Genomic DNA, 12093 nt, shown 5'->3' on the forward strand with positions numbered 1-12093 from the left:
GGATCGAACCGTGGTCCGTCCTAGACTAGCGCTGGCAAGGCAGACACCTTACCTCTGGCGCCAACACGCCGGTCCCAATATTTTTTTTAATTAATTGCTTTAAGCATTGTGGTTCCAAAATTTGTCAATCTTGTGTTTCAGTCATACAATGTACTCCATCCTTCTTCGCTAGTGCATCCTTTTTGCCATGATGTCTCGTTTCCCTCCATCTCCCACCCCACCACTGCTATCTCTAGGGCAGGCAATTTGCTTATCTCACCCCCTCTTCTGTTGACACTGGTCTACACTATTGTCAATGGAAGGTCCCTGGTGTTTCACTTTCTCCACTCTCAGCACCAAGTTCTTGTTCAGAGCGATCTATCATCCTAACAGACCCTTCTCTAACTGCACTCTTTACGGAGCAGATTTTCCAGTATGTGGCACTGAGTATGTCACTTGGTCATGGTGCTTAAGGTGGTTTTCTACTAAGAAAACAAGAAAGGTCTTAAGAAAGGTGTTTACTCCTAGTTTGCCAAGGAATTTATACATTTTCAAAAATTGATACCTCATGTTTTATATCTGATCAGGTTTTTTACATTTATAAAGATTGTATTACAATATGTTTTTATTAATGCAGATAATTAGGCAGAATCTATATTTTCTTTTTTTTTTTTTTTTTTTTTTTGGTTTTTCGGGCCACACCCGTTAGATGCTCAGGGGTTCCTCCTGGCTACGTGCTCAGAAATTGCCCCTGGCTTGGGGGGACCATATGGGACGCCGGGGGATCGAACCATGGTCCTTTCCTTGGCTAGCGCTTGCAAGGCAGACACCTTACCTCTAGCGCCACCTCGCCGGCCCAGAATCTATATTTTCTAATATAAAGCCACTATTCCCTGTCTTAGCAGCAAATACACTTTGTATTTTTATGTCTATTCAAATTTTCCCTTTTGAATGTTCTTAATTCTCTTCATGCATAGTAAAATTTACATTTGCCAAGTTTACCTATTTTATGTTAACTCTAAAATGTGTTAGCACAGAATTGTCCATTATCTTTAAATTTATATACCTCTAAAAATATAGTTCTTGAAAATATTACATTTTAATAGACTAGTTCTCTTTACCTGTATCACCCCAGACACACGCACGCACGGGCACACATGCACACAAAGTGAAAAAGGTCTCTCCCGTATAGTGGATATAAAGAAACATAGTAAGAGAACAACATATATTCGGTCATTAAAACTAGAAGATTTTGTCTATTAAACTGAGCTTCAATGGAGTGGGAGATTGGGAAGGTCTTTGGGACATTGGGTGATGGGAAGTATACTCTAGGGATGGCTTGCTGTTCTAATGATGTGTGCATGGAAAGTGAGATTAAACATTTTGTAAATTCTATCAATAAAAATGATTGTGAAAGAATGTAAAGTATATATTATAAGATCTATCATTTATGCTTTTAGATTTTCATCTGGAATTGATTTGTCCAGAGTATAAATTATGCCTTACTTCAAAAGTTTGTATAAATACAGAGAAATATGTATTAAGGGAGCTACTCTCTTGGATATTAAAACTTTTTATAATTTTTTAGTAATTCAAAATATATTGAAGTCTCATTCAGTAAGACATCAGTTATTACTGAGCTAAATGTCAAATTCTAGGGCAGGAGCCATATCATAGAGGACAATTGCCTTGCATGCAGCTAGGCCAGAATGGATCCTTGGCATCCGATGTGGTTCCCAAGCCTACCAGGAGGGATTTCTGAGTGCAAATCCAGGAGTAACCTCTGAGTTACCAAGTATGATCCAATGAAAGGAAGGAAGGGACCTGGGTCTGTCCCTGGTTGACTGCGTACAACGCAAAGACTCAAGGTACCATATGAGATGCCAGGGATTAAACCTGGGTCTGTTCCTGATTGACTGTGTACAATGCAAACGCCCTACAGCTATGCTATCACTCAAGCCCCTCAAAAAATTTCTTAAATATTTATGAGCACAGCAATCTGAAACTCTGATTTTGTACCAAATTTATAGGGATAATTTAGAATTACATTAGTATTTCTCTTAAAGAATCCATGTTCTTAAATCAATTCTTTTGTGGATTTAGTTTTGCAAGTTTTCTCTATAAAAAAATGTGTTTCAAAAGATGTATTGCTGATATTTGCAGTCAAATGCTCTATCACTGAGCTATGCCCCCAGATGTATTGCTGTTATTTGATTTTTGTTACTATAGTTAATACATGTGTTTCTAATACATTTTAGATTTAGCTACTTCTGTCATGGTAAGAACAATTTGATCCCTTCTTATTGGGCAGGGAGTAGTGTACTCCCAAGTGGTACTCAGAGGACTCAGATATACTTTAAGCTCAATACTAAGGCCCAAGAGTTCAGTGTTTCTCAGCCCACAGATAGTGCTAAGGACTACTAGGGTTGTCCACAGCTGTGATGCTCGGGAGCCATGTGTTCAAAGGATTAAAACATGGTGGTGCATATGACTCACCTCTGTACTATCATTACATACTACACTATTTATGCTCTTGACACTGTAGGACAAGATTTTGGGGGGGGGCGGGGCGGGTCACACCCAGCAGCGCTCAGAAATCACTCCTGTCAGGCTCGGGGGACCATATGGGATGGCAGGATTCGAACTACCGACCTGCATGCAAGGCAAATGCCTTACCTCCATGCTATCTCTCCGGCCCCAGGACAGTATTTTTAATGTTATGCTATAGATGATATTATGTGCTCTAAATTTCTGATATACTAGATTATTACTAATTTTCTACTTAAAGTGTTTTGTTGTTTTTGCTGCTACTGTTTGTTTAATCTAAAGCAAGACAGGGGATATAGCTCTGTGATAAAATACTTGCCAAGTATTTATCCTAGGTTCAGTTTTCAGTAATTAAAATATAAAGTGAAAAAAAATAGAGCCAGAGATTGGAATTTTCCAAGTGATTTGATAGCGTATTTTGAAAAGTCTGTCTTTTCACTGGCATAATATTTAGTTAATTTTATTCAAAGATTTTATTCCTATAATAGAAATATTTCTAAGATAACTGGTACATGATAGTCCGCTGCATGGAATGACCTGTATTTCATATTCTTTAATTTTTAGTTTTTAGTCTTGATTGAGATACTGTATTTTACAATAAAATCAATGGTTTCATATATACATCAGACCAGTGCCACACCTCATGCAAGTTTTTACTACGTGGATGGAACTTAAGTATATCACTTCACTGAGTGAAGTGAGAAGGAAGGGAATAGATATGGGATGATCTATCATTTTTTGGATTTAAAGATGCATGTTAATGGAGCAGCAAATGGACAAATGCAACAGAACTGGAAAGTTGCTCTAGCTTTCTTTTATTTTTTTTTTTAAATAAAAGCCTGGCCTAATAAAAGTGAATGTTTGAAGTCTTTCTATAGGGTGATATTACTAAATAGAATTTTCCATCTCTTATGACATCAATATTATTAAATTGTATTTTAATTTATTTTTTCAAATTTATTTGTCCAAGTTTTATTAGGGTCATTTCTTTTTTATTAATGGTTTGGGTGTGAGCCACAAAAGTCCAACTCAAGAATATTGGTGTTCACAATCCAAATATAAAAATTAGCTTTAGTTATTGCTAGATACATGGGTTCCTCAGAAATTAGTTTTTCCATTTCTCCCCCTTTGCTCTTTTCACTGTTTGTTGTTTGTCAAGATATCCTCATTCCCCGGTTGACTACATATTTGCAGAGGTCCTACTTTGTGCTTGGACTATCATCCATTCCACTACCAGGGAAACATTGCATTTATTTGTTTAAATTAAACAGTGATGCTTAAATCCTAAAATAAAATCTCAATGAGCCTACTCTTCTACTTTCAAGCATGATCATGGGTTAATTGTGTGATGATATCTAGGCAGCCCACATAGTTTTGCATGACTGTGGGTGAACTTGGAAAGCTCTGGCAATTGTTCCCTACTTTCAGAAATGAACAGAGGAGAAAGCAGTAAGCGAGTAGAGTGCCAACAGTCTGACGACAGCCAGGGTGCAGAGTGAACAGTGAGCTAATAGAGTGACTGCAGCAGCCTAACCGAGGGCCTGACAGGAAGACTCACTGAGTGACACAGACTTAGTGGCACAGTGGTGGGCGGAGGAAAGGGCAGGAAGGGTTTTCAACACTAGGTTTCCCCTCTACCCACACCATCTTGAATAAAAGGAGTAGATAGAACCACTGAGAAGAAAGGCATATTAGTAAAGAATGTGAGCACAAAGAAAGCATCACCAAGTATTTGCAACCAATCAAATTATACTTTTTGTCTGGTAATTTTATTCACTCCCTGGTCCCAGTGGTGAATGTAAATTTGTGATGAAATGTACTGTGATGTAAATATGTCTTTAGAGGTTTTTATACTATGTGGTGAATTTCTAATTTAAAATATGTTAATTTCCATTTCCACCTAAATTCAGCCGCCATCTCTAATAAGGTTAAGGTGAGGTGCTTGCCTGCTGTAGCCAACCTTGCTTTCATCTCCAGCTGAACACAGTCAGGGCTACTCCTGAGCACAGAATGATGTAATTTTCACTGAAAAAATATTTTAAGCCATTCCTGATTTAAAAACAAATGATTATTGGAGTAGAAAATATGCCATCATTTTTTCAATGAATATTAAATTATCATCATCTAAATTTCTGCTGTATAAAAACACTTTAAAAATCATGAAAGACCAGTAATTGAATTATCGGTTATTGTACACTTTATTACTACTTTAATATTTTCCAGAATTTAACATAATCCAGTCTTTTCAACTCATCTGTACCTTTTTCTAAATCAGGCCTCTATGTAATGACTCTGACCCTCATTACTGGGCACACCCTAGTCACAAGAGTAAATATTACACAAACTTGTTCATGGGAAAGTGGCAGGTGAGTGGGATGTATCCTGGACTCACCTTAACTCTATGTGTCAAATATCTGAGCAGTGTAATGTGTCAAAAGATTACACCATGACTTCCTTCCTCCTCCCTTCCTCCTGCCCTCTCTTCCATCCATCCATATTCTCTCCATTTTCTCCATTCTTCTCTTCCTTCCCTTGCTCCCTTTTCCTTCCTCCTTTCCTTCCTTCATTCCCTCCCTTCCTCCCTCCCTCCTTTCCTTCCTACCTTCATCCCTTCCCTTTTTCTCTCCCCTTCCCTCATTCTCTTCCTTCCTTCCTTCCTTCCTTCCTTCCTTCCTTCCTTCCTTCCCTTTTTCTCTACCCTTCCCTCATTCTCTTCCTTCCTTCCTTCCTACTTTCCTTCCTTCCTTCCTGTCTTCTTTCCTTCCATTCCTTCCTTCCTTCCCTCTGCAAGGGACTGTGAATGGTAGTTTTAGCTCTTCATGCACTGGACACTGTCTTATCAGCTAGTCAGTGGAGCAGAGAACATGGCAAATTGGTACCTATTGCTCTGACCAGGAGATAAAGTGAGTGGCATTGTTGAGGTAAACTAGTAAGAAGAAAAAGTATGTGGAGATCATGTATTTCTTTTGACTGTCATTCTCTTTGCTCTGCAGTTCATTCAGCAATCCTTTGTAGAGTTCAACTAGATGCTAGAGCTCCTAATGCAGTAAGACAGTCTTATCCAACTCCAGGACACAACTAGAGAAAGCAAGACAGCAGACTCTACTGTGAAAATCAGGAGTAGCCAAATGAACACATGCTAGTTATCTCCTGGGATGTGTGAAAACAAATAAATCTTTAACTGAGTACAGGGAAAAAATTATCTGTATCATTTAATGTGGTTTTATTTTAAATCGGACAAAAAATCTTAGCAACTTCTGGTTTAGATATTTCAGTACTGTATACTTTTTATTTTATTAAAACAGCATGCCTTACAAATGTATTCATAGTTGAGTTATAACATACAGTGTTCCAGCACCAATCCTACCACCAGTGTCAACTTTTCTCAGTGTCCCCAGATTCCCTCCCACCACTTCCCCCTAACCCCTCAGCCTGCCACATTGATAGGCACAGTTTTAAAAATAGTTGTTACAGTTTGTATGTCCTGTTTTCAGTGTTGACTCTGTGGCTCTCTGGTTTGAATATTTAGCTAGATATACCACAAGTCTATACCACTGTAACCAAATCCTCTTGAAACCAATCCCCTCCTCCCATTGCTTCCCATTTGTCTCTTTCTACTACTCTCAACTCCTTTCTTTCTCTGTCCTTCTTTTCCATATTCAGGGACCAAGAGTGACCTAGGCATCCACCCTTTAAAATTTAAAATCCACCCTTTTTTAAATTCCATTTTGCTTTTTGTTTAATTTAATTTGCCAAATCAAATATGTATGTATGTATGTATGTTTGTGTATATAGAAGTACTCACAGATATCTAGCCATCCCTCCCTACTATGTATATCCTTTTGCACATATATTCTCTGTAGATGGCAGAACCACACTTCCCCCATTAGGCAGTCCCTGTAGCTGCAGTTGTATTTGTTTTCGTCCAAATAACTGGACATCTCCAGGAACCTCCAGCCACTGCTTTGACCTGACCACATTCACTTGGTTGGGAGCCTCTGGCATTTTCTTTTTGAGAGAAACAGCTCATCTTCAGGTCCTGTCTCTTTTCTCTGTCCTTGGCTGACCCACAAGTAGTAAACGACCCATTCAAGTAGTCTTGAGTCACTTGGCATCTGGCTGGACCTGGAGCTCCTCCAGGGAATAGTGAGAAAGGCAGCTTTTGGCAATGTGACGCTTGCCGAAATGATGTGTTACATGCCTGAGCTTTCCCAGAAAGCATGAGAAAGATAGGGTGGAGAGTTTCCCTCTCCTTCAACAATAAACAGAAATAATCTTCTTGATTCCACATGAACTAAATGCCACAGAAAGGCCCCATCTCTCATTAACTTATCTCTTTGCTCTTTACCTGATGAGCCCCAAGAAGGAAATTAGCATTTCTCTTCCTGCTGGGAATTGACAGCTGCTCACCAACTGTACCACACCTTGAAGGGTTTGAAATCAATTGATCTTTTTCTTTTTTTCTTTTCTCTTTGGATTTCTGGGCCACACCCAGCGGTGCTCAGGGGTTACTCCTGGCTGTCTGCTCAGAAATAGCTCCTGGCAGGCACGTGGGACCATATGGGACACCGGGATTCAAACCAACCACCTTTGGTCCTGGATCGGCTGCTTGCAAGGCAAACGCCGCTGTGCTATCTCTCCGGGCCCTCTTTTTCTTTTTTTAATATAATTTTTGTTTTAATCATAGTGGCTTACATATCATTAACAATAATATTTTAGGTACATATTAACATAAAATTAGGGAGTTCCCATCACCGAATTGTTGTCCCTCCACCTCCGTTCCCGTCCTACCTCCCATATCCTCCTCCCTCACCCCCGGGGCTGCTAGAATAAGTGGCCCCCTTTGTGCCTAGCTTACTACTTAGTGGTCTTACACCTCTAATTGGGAGGCGGGACTAGACAGTTCAAGTTATGTGGTTTTGTTTGAAGAAGAGAAAAGTAATAAACTGGGGAAAAAACCAAATACGCCGAAAATGGGCTCTCATCCTAGGTTTGAGAGATGGAGGGGAAAAAGAAGGTGAAACATCACAACAGTACAAAAAGAAGTGCCAAATGAAATATCCAATGAGCACTCCAACAACAAAGATAAGCAATTGATCTTTTTCAAAGATCTAAACTTGAAAACAAATAGGGTCCTTTCTTTACATTCAAAGGATTTTTTTCCTTATGTCTTTTTTCTGTTTTTTTACCTTTTAAGTTCCAGTTACTCAGTAGTCATTCATGAATTAAAAATAAGTACAGTAAGAAAACTAAGCACAGCAAGTATAGAAAGATATTGGGGGTGGTGTGAGCAAGTATAGTCACATGAATTTTATGGATGTTTTCATTATAATGTTACATTGCTCACCTTATTTCATTTTATTACTATTTGTGTCCCACATGTGAATATTTTATAAAATGAATTATCATTGGTAGGTATATAAGAAAAAAACTAACTATATATGCCTGTGGGTGGGTGGTAGTAGTGAGTTCAATGCTATTTGTGGTTTCACACATCATCTGAAAGTCTTGATATATCTCTAGTGAAGAGATCCTGTATTTTATGCAGCAAAAACACTGAACAAAAAGATTACTGTAGGTACATAGGGAGAATTTAAATTATATGAAAGTGTCTCATAACTTTCTCCCATCTTCACAGTGTTCAGCTTGGTTGATTGTCCTCTTCTACCAACATAGAAGCCACACCCCAAGGCTCTACCCTACTTATACTGTCCACTTCCAGTACATGTCCAACTTTGCTGAGAGCCCACTTCATCTTGTATACACAGCAGATTTTCAATTAATGTCTATTTTCTTAATTTTCAGAGTTAATCAGCACTCCATGGGGGACCAGAAATCCCTCTAAGGTGATCACAGAAGATTATAAAGCAGTATTTCACAATAAGGCTAAATTTATTTGACTTTTCTGGACCTCAGGATTCATATTTATATATCATATTATGTTACTCTTGTTATTTCTTATATTTGGATTTAGATTTCAAACACAGAAATTATCAAGACAAGGGACCGGAGAGATAGCATGGAGGAAGGGGTTTGCCTTGCATGCAGAAGGACGGTGGTTCGAATCCTGGCATCCCATATGGTCCCTGGAATTTTCCAGGAGCAATTTCTGAGTGTAGTGCAGGAGTAACCCCTGAGCACTGACAGGTGTGACCCAAAAAATAAAAAATTAAAAGAAATTATCAAGACAATCTAACCAAAAGTTGATAAGGTTCTTAAATTATTTTCAACATGTATACTTACTGTAATTTTAGGTAACACGATTAGAGCAATGCCAAGTTTATGGTTTTGACACAAATAGTTACTGCATCTCTATCATCACTGTCCTTATGTCACCTTAGTCATTTTTTTAATCCTATCTATGATAGGATTTCATGCATGCAGTGATTTAACACACACTCTCTACCGAGTGTTCATATCCCTCCACCATTGTCTCAGGGATTCCTTTCTGTCCCTCGCCTTTTTTAAGTTCAGTTCTGTAGGCCAGTTCTAAGGTTATGTTGCATTTGTTTTTTTTTTGTTTTATTTTGTTTTGTTTTATTTTTATTTAAACACCTTGATTACATACATGATTGTGTTTGGGTTTCAGTCATGTAAAGAACACCACCCATCACCAGTGCAACATTCCCATCACCAATGTCCCAAGTCTCCCTCCTCCCCACCTGACCCCCAGGTTATGTTTCATTTGACCATTTGTTGTTCTCTTACTATATTTCTGTATATATGACAGATCACTCTGTCTATCTCCTTTCAACTAACTACCAGCTGGACACCTGATAATTCCATCCATGTAATTGCAAATTACATGATTTTTGTTTTATTTTACAACAGTAGCTACACCACAGCTTCTTTATCCAATTATCTGTTCTTGGAGATTTAAGTTGCTTCTATCTTAGCTGTAAGTAGTTCTGAAGTAGATTGAAGGAGTGCAATATCTTTTACAAACGGTTCTTTAGTAACCTTGTTGGGTCATATGGAAGCTCAACTCTTAGTTTTTCAAGAATGTCCATGTTTCCCAAAAATATCAAGCCATCAAAATTCCCACAGAGAATGAGGGTTTCTTATTCCCCACATCCATGCCAGCAATCATTGTCTTTGTTCTTTTGATATGTGTGCAAAGTGAATTTGATTGTTGTTATAATTTACATTTTCTTGTTGGTAAGTAATGAAGACAGTATTTATTTTCATATACCTTATCATAATCTGTATGTGTTCTCTAAGTAAGTGTTCATATTTTCACAAAATTTTTGATTGAATTTTTTTGTTTTTTGTTTTTGGGTCACGCCCGGCAGTGTTCAGTGGTTACTTCTGTCTCCACACTCAGAAATCGCTTCTGGCAGGCTCGGGGGACCATATGGGATGCCAGGATTCAAACCAGCATCCTTCTGCATCTAAGGCAAACGCCCTGCCGCTGTGCTATCTCTCTGGCCCCTGAGGTTATTTTTTGTTGTTCAGTTTTACAAAAATTTTATATATTTTGGATATTAACCTTTTGTCAAGTGAATAGTGTGAAAATATTTTCTTCCAGTCTATGGGATAGCTTTTGATTCTGGTCATAGTTTCTTTTGCAGTACAAATGCTTCTTAGTTTAATGTAGTCCCATTTATCTGCGCTTCAGTTTGCTTGGCCAATGACATTGAATCATTGAAGATGCCTTTATATATAATGTCATGAATATAATTTATAATTATATAATATATGATTTATATATATGTTTATATATAGATTGTATAATTTATAAATTGCGGTTTATAAATTTATAGATTTATAAATCAAGGTCTTTTTGTTGTTGTTGGGCCATGGCCTGTGGTGCTCAGAGGCTACTCTTGGCTCTGTGCTCAGAAATTACTCCTGCAGACTTGGGGAACCATATGGGACTCTGGGGATCAAATACAGGTCAGCACTTGCATGGCAAATGCCCTACATATCCTACCCACTGTGCTTTAGCTTCAGCCCCAAGGCCTTTAATTTTGTATTTTTGTTTATGTTTACTTTTGTTTATTTGTTTGTTTTTTGGGTCACACCTGGCGGCGCTCAGGGGATACTCTTGGCTCTGTGCTCAGAAGTTGCTCCTGGCAGGCACAAGGGACCATATGGGATGCGAGGATTCGATTCACTGTTTGATCAAATCAGCTGCGTGCAAGGCAAACGCCCTATCTGTGCTATCCAGCCCCAGGGCCTTTAATTTTGAATTGACGTATATAAGATGTGGGATAAGGGTCTAGAGTATGAGATATGTGCCTAAGTTTACATTTTTAGATATGACTGACCAGTTTTTCCCAATACCATTTGTTTAAGAGGTCATTCTTGCTCCACTGCATACTCTTAGCACCTTTGTCAAAGATTAAATAAATATATACCTGAGGGTCTGTCTCTGAGCTCTTAATTCTCTGGGTTCTCAGTTCTTTCCATTAGTCTGCGAGTCTATCATTATTCCAGTACTACACTTGTGTTTACTAACTTCACAGAATAAAGCTGTGGAAAGAGTAGCCTCATGTCATCTTTGTCTGACCTATGAGACCAGCACACAATCTATAATTGGTATCAATATGGAACTTAGAACAATCTAAAGATAATATTTAAAACCAATAGGGCATGCTTGAGAAGATCTAACTCTGATTTTATGTATTATATTTTATAAATTGAATCATCATGAATTTCAAAGTTACAAAGTCATTCAGTTAATTAATTTCAGAGTACAATATTCCAACACCCATTTCTGCCAAATGTCGTTTCCCCATTGTGTTTTCAGTTTCCCTCCATTTGTTCTAAAAGTAGGCACTTTCTTTTTAAGTAAGTAAAGACTTTAGTGCATACAGGAATTTCTTTTTTTTAAATATCTTTATTTAAGCACCAGGATTACAAACATGTGAGATCAAGTTTAGTAGGCACTTTTTAATCTCGTTTTACTACTCCATCCTCCTCCAGAGTGCACACTTCTCTCCACCATTGTAGTAACATTCCCTTCCCTGACCCATTCCCACCAACCTCCCATCCCTGGTGGCAAGTATCGGAAAGACCAGTTCTCATGCTCTTTATTTTTGTTGCCTATGTGCACGTGTTATTCTCTGACCATGTTTCTTTATATCTGCATATGCGAGATCCTTCTATATTGTCTCTCCCCAACTTCACTCAGCATGATACTTTACAGATTCATTCATGTAGCAATAAATTGCATGACTTCATCTTTCCTTAAAGCCAAGTATTATTCCATTGTACATATGTATGATAGTTTTTTTTTAATCCAGTTGTCACTTTGAGCTCTTGGGATGTTTCCCTACATTGGCTATTGTGAATAGCTACAATGAACATAGGAGTACAGACTTTTCTGCATTGTGCTTTTGGTCCTTGGACCAAGGACTGAAATCATTGTGTCATGTGGAAGCCTAATTTTTGAGAACTGACCATAATATTTTCCAAAAAGATTAAACTTGTCTAGCCTTTCTGGAAAATAATAAGGGTATTCATACCAGCAGTGATTGAATGAAAGGATGCCCTTTTCCCACATCCATGTCAACATAGATCATTGTTTTGGAAGTGTGCCAATCTCTTTGGTATGAGGTGATA

Source organism: Suncus etruscus, chromosome 2 (assembly GCF_024139225.1).
Source record: "Suncus etruscus isolate mSunEtr1 chromosome 2, mSunEtr1.pri.cur, whole genome shotgun sequence".
Classification (NCBI taxonomy): domain Eukaryota; kingdom Metazoa; phylum Chordata; class Mammalia; order Eulipotyphla; family Soricidae; genus Suncus; species Suncus etruscus.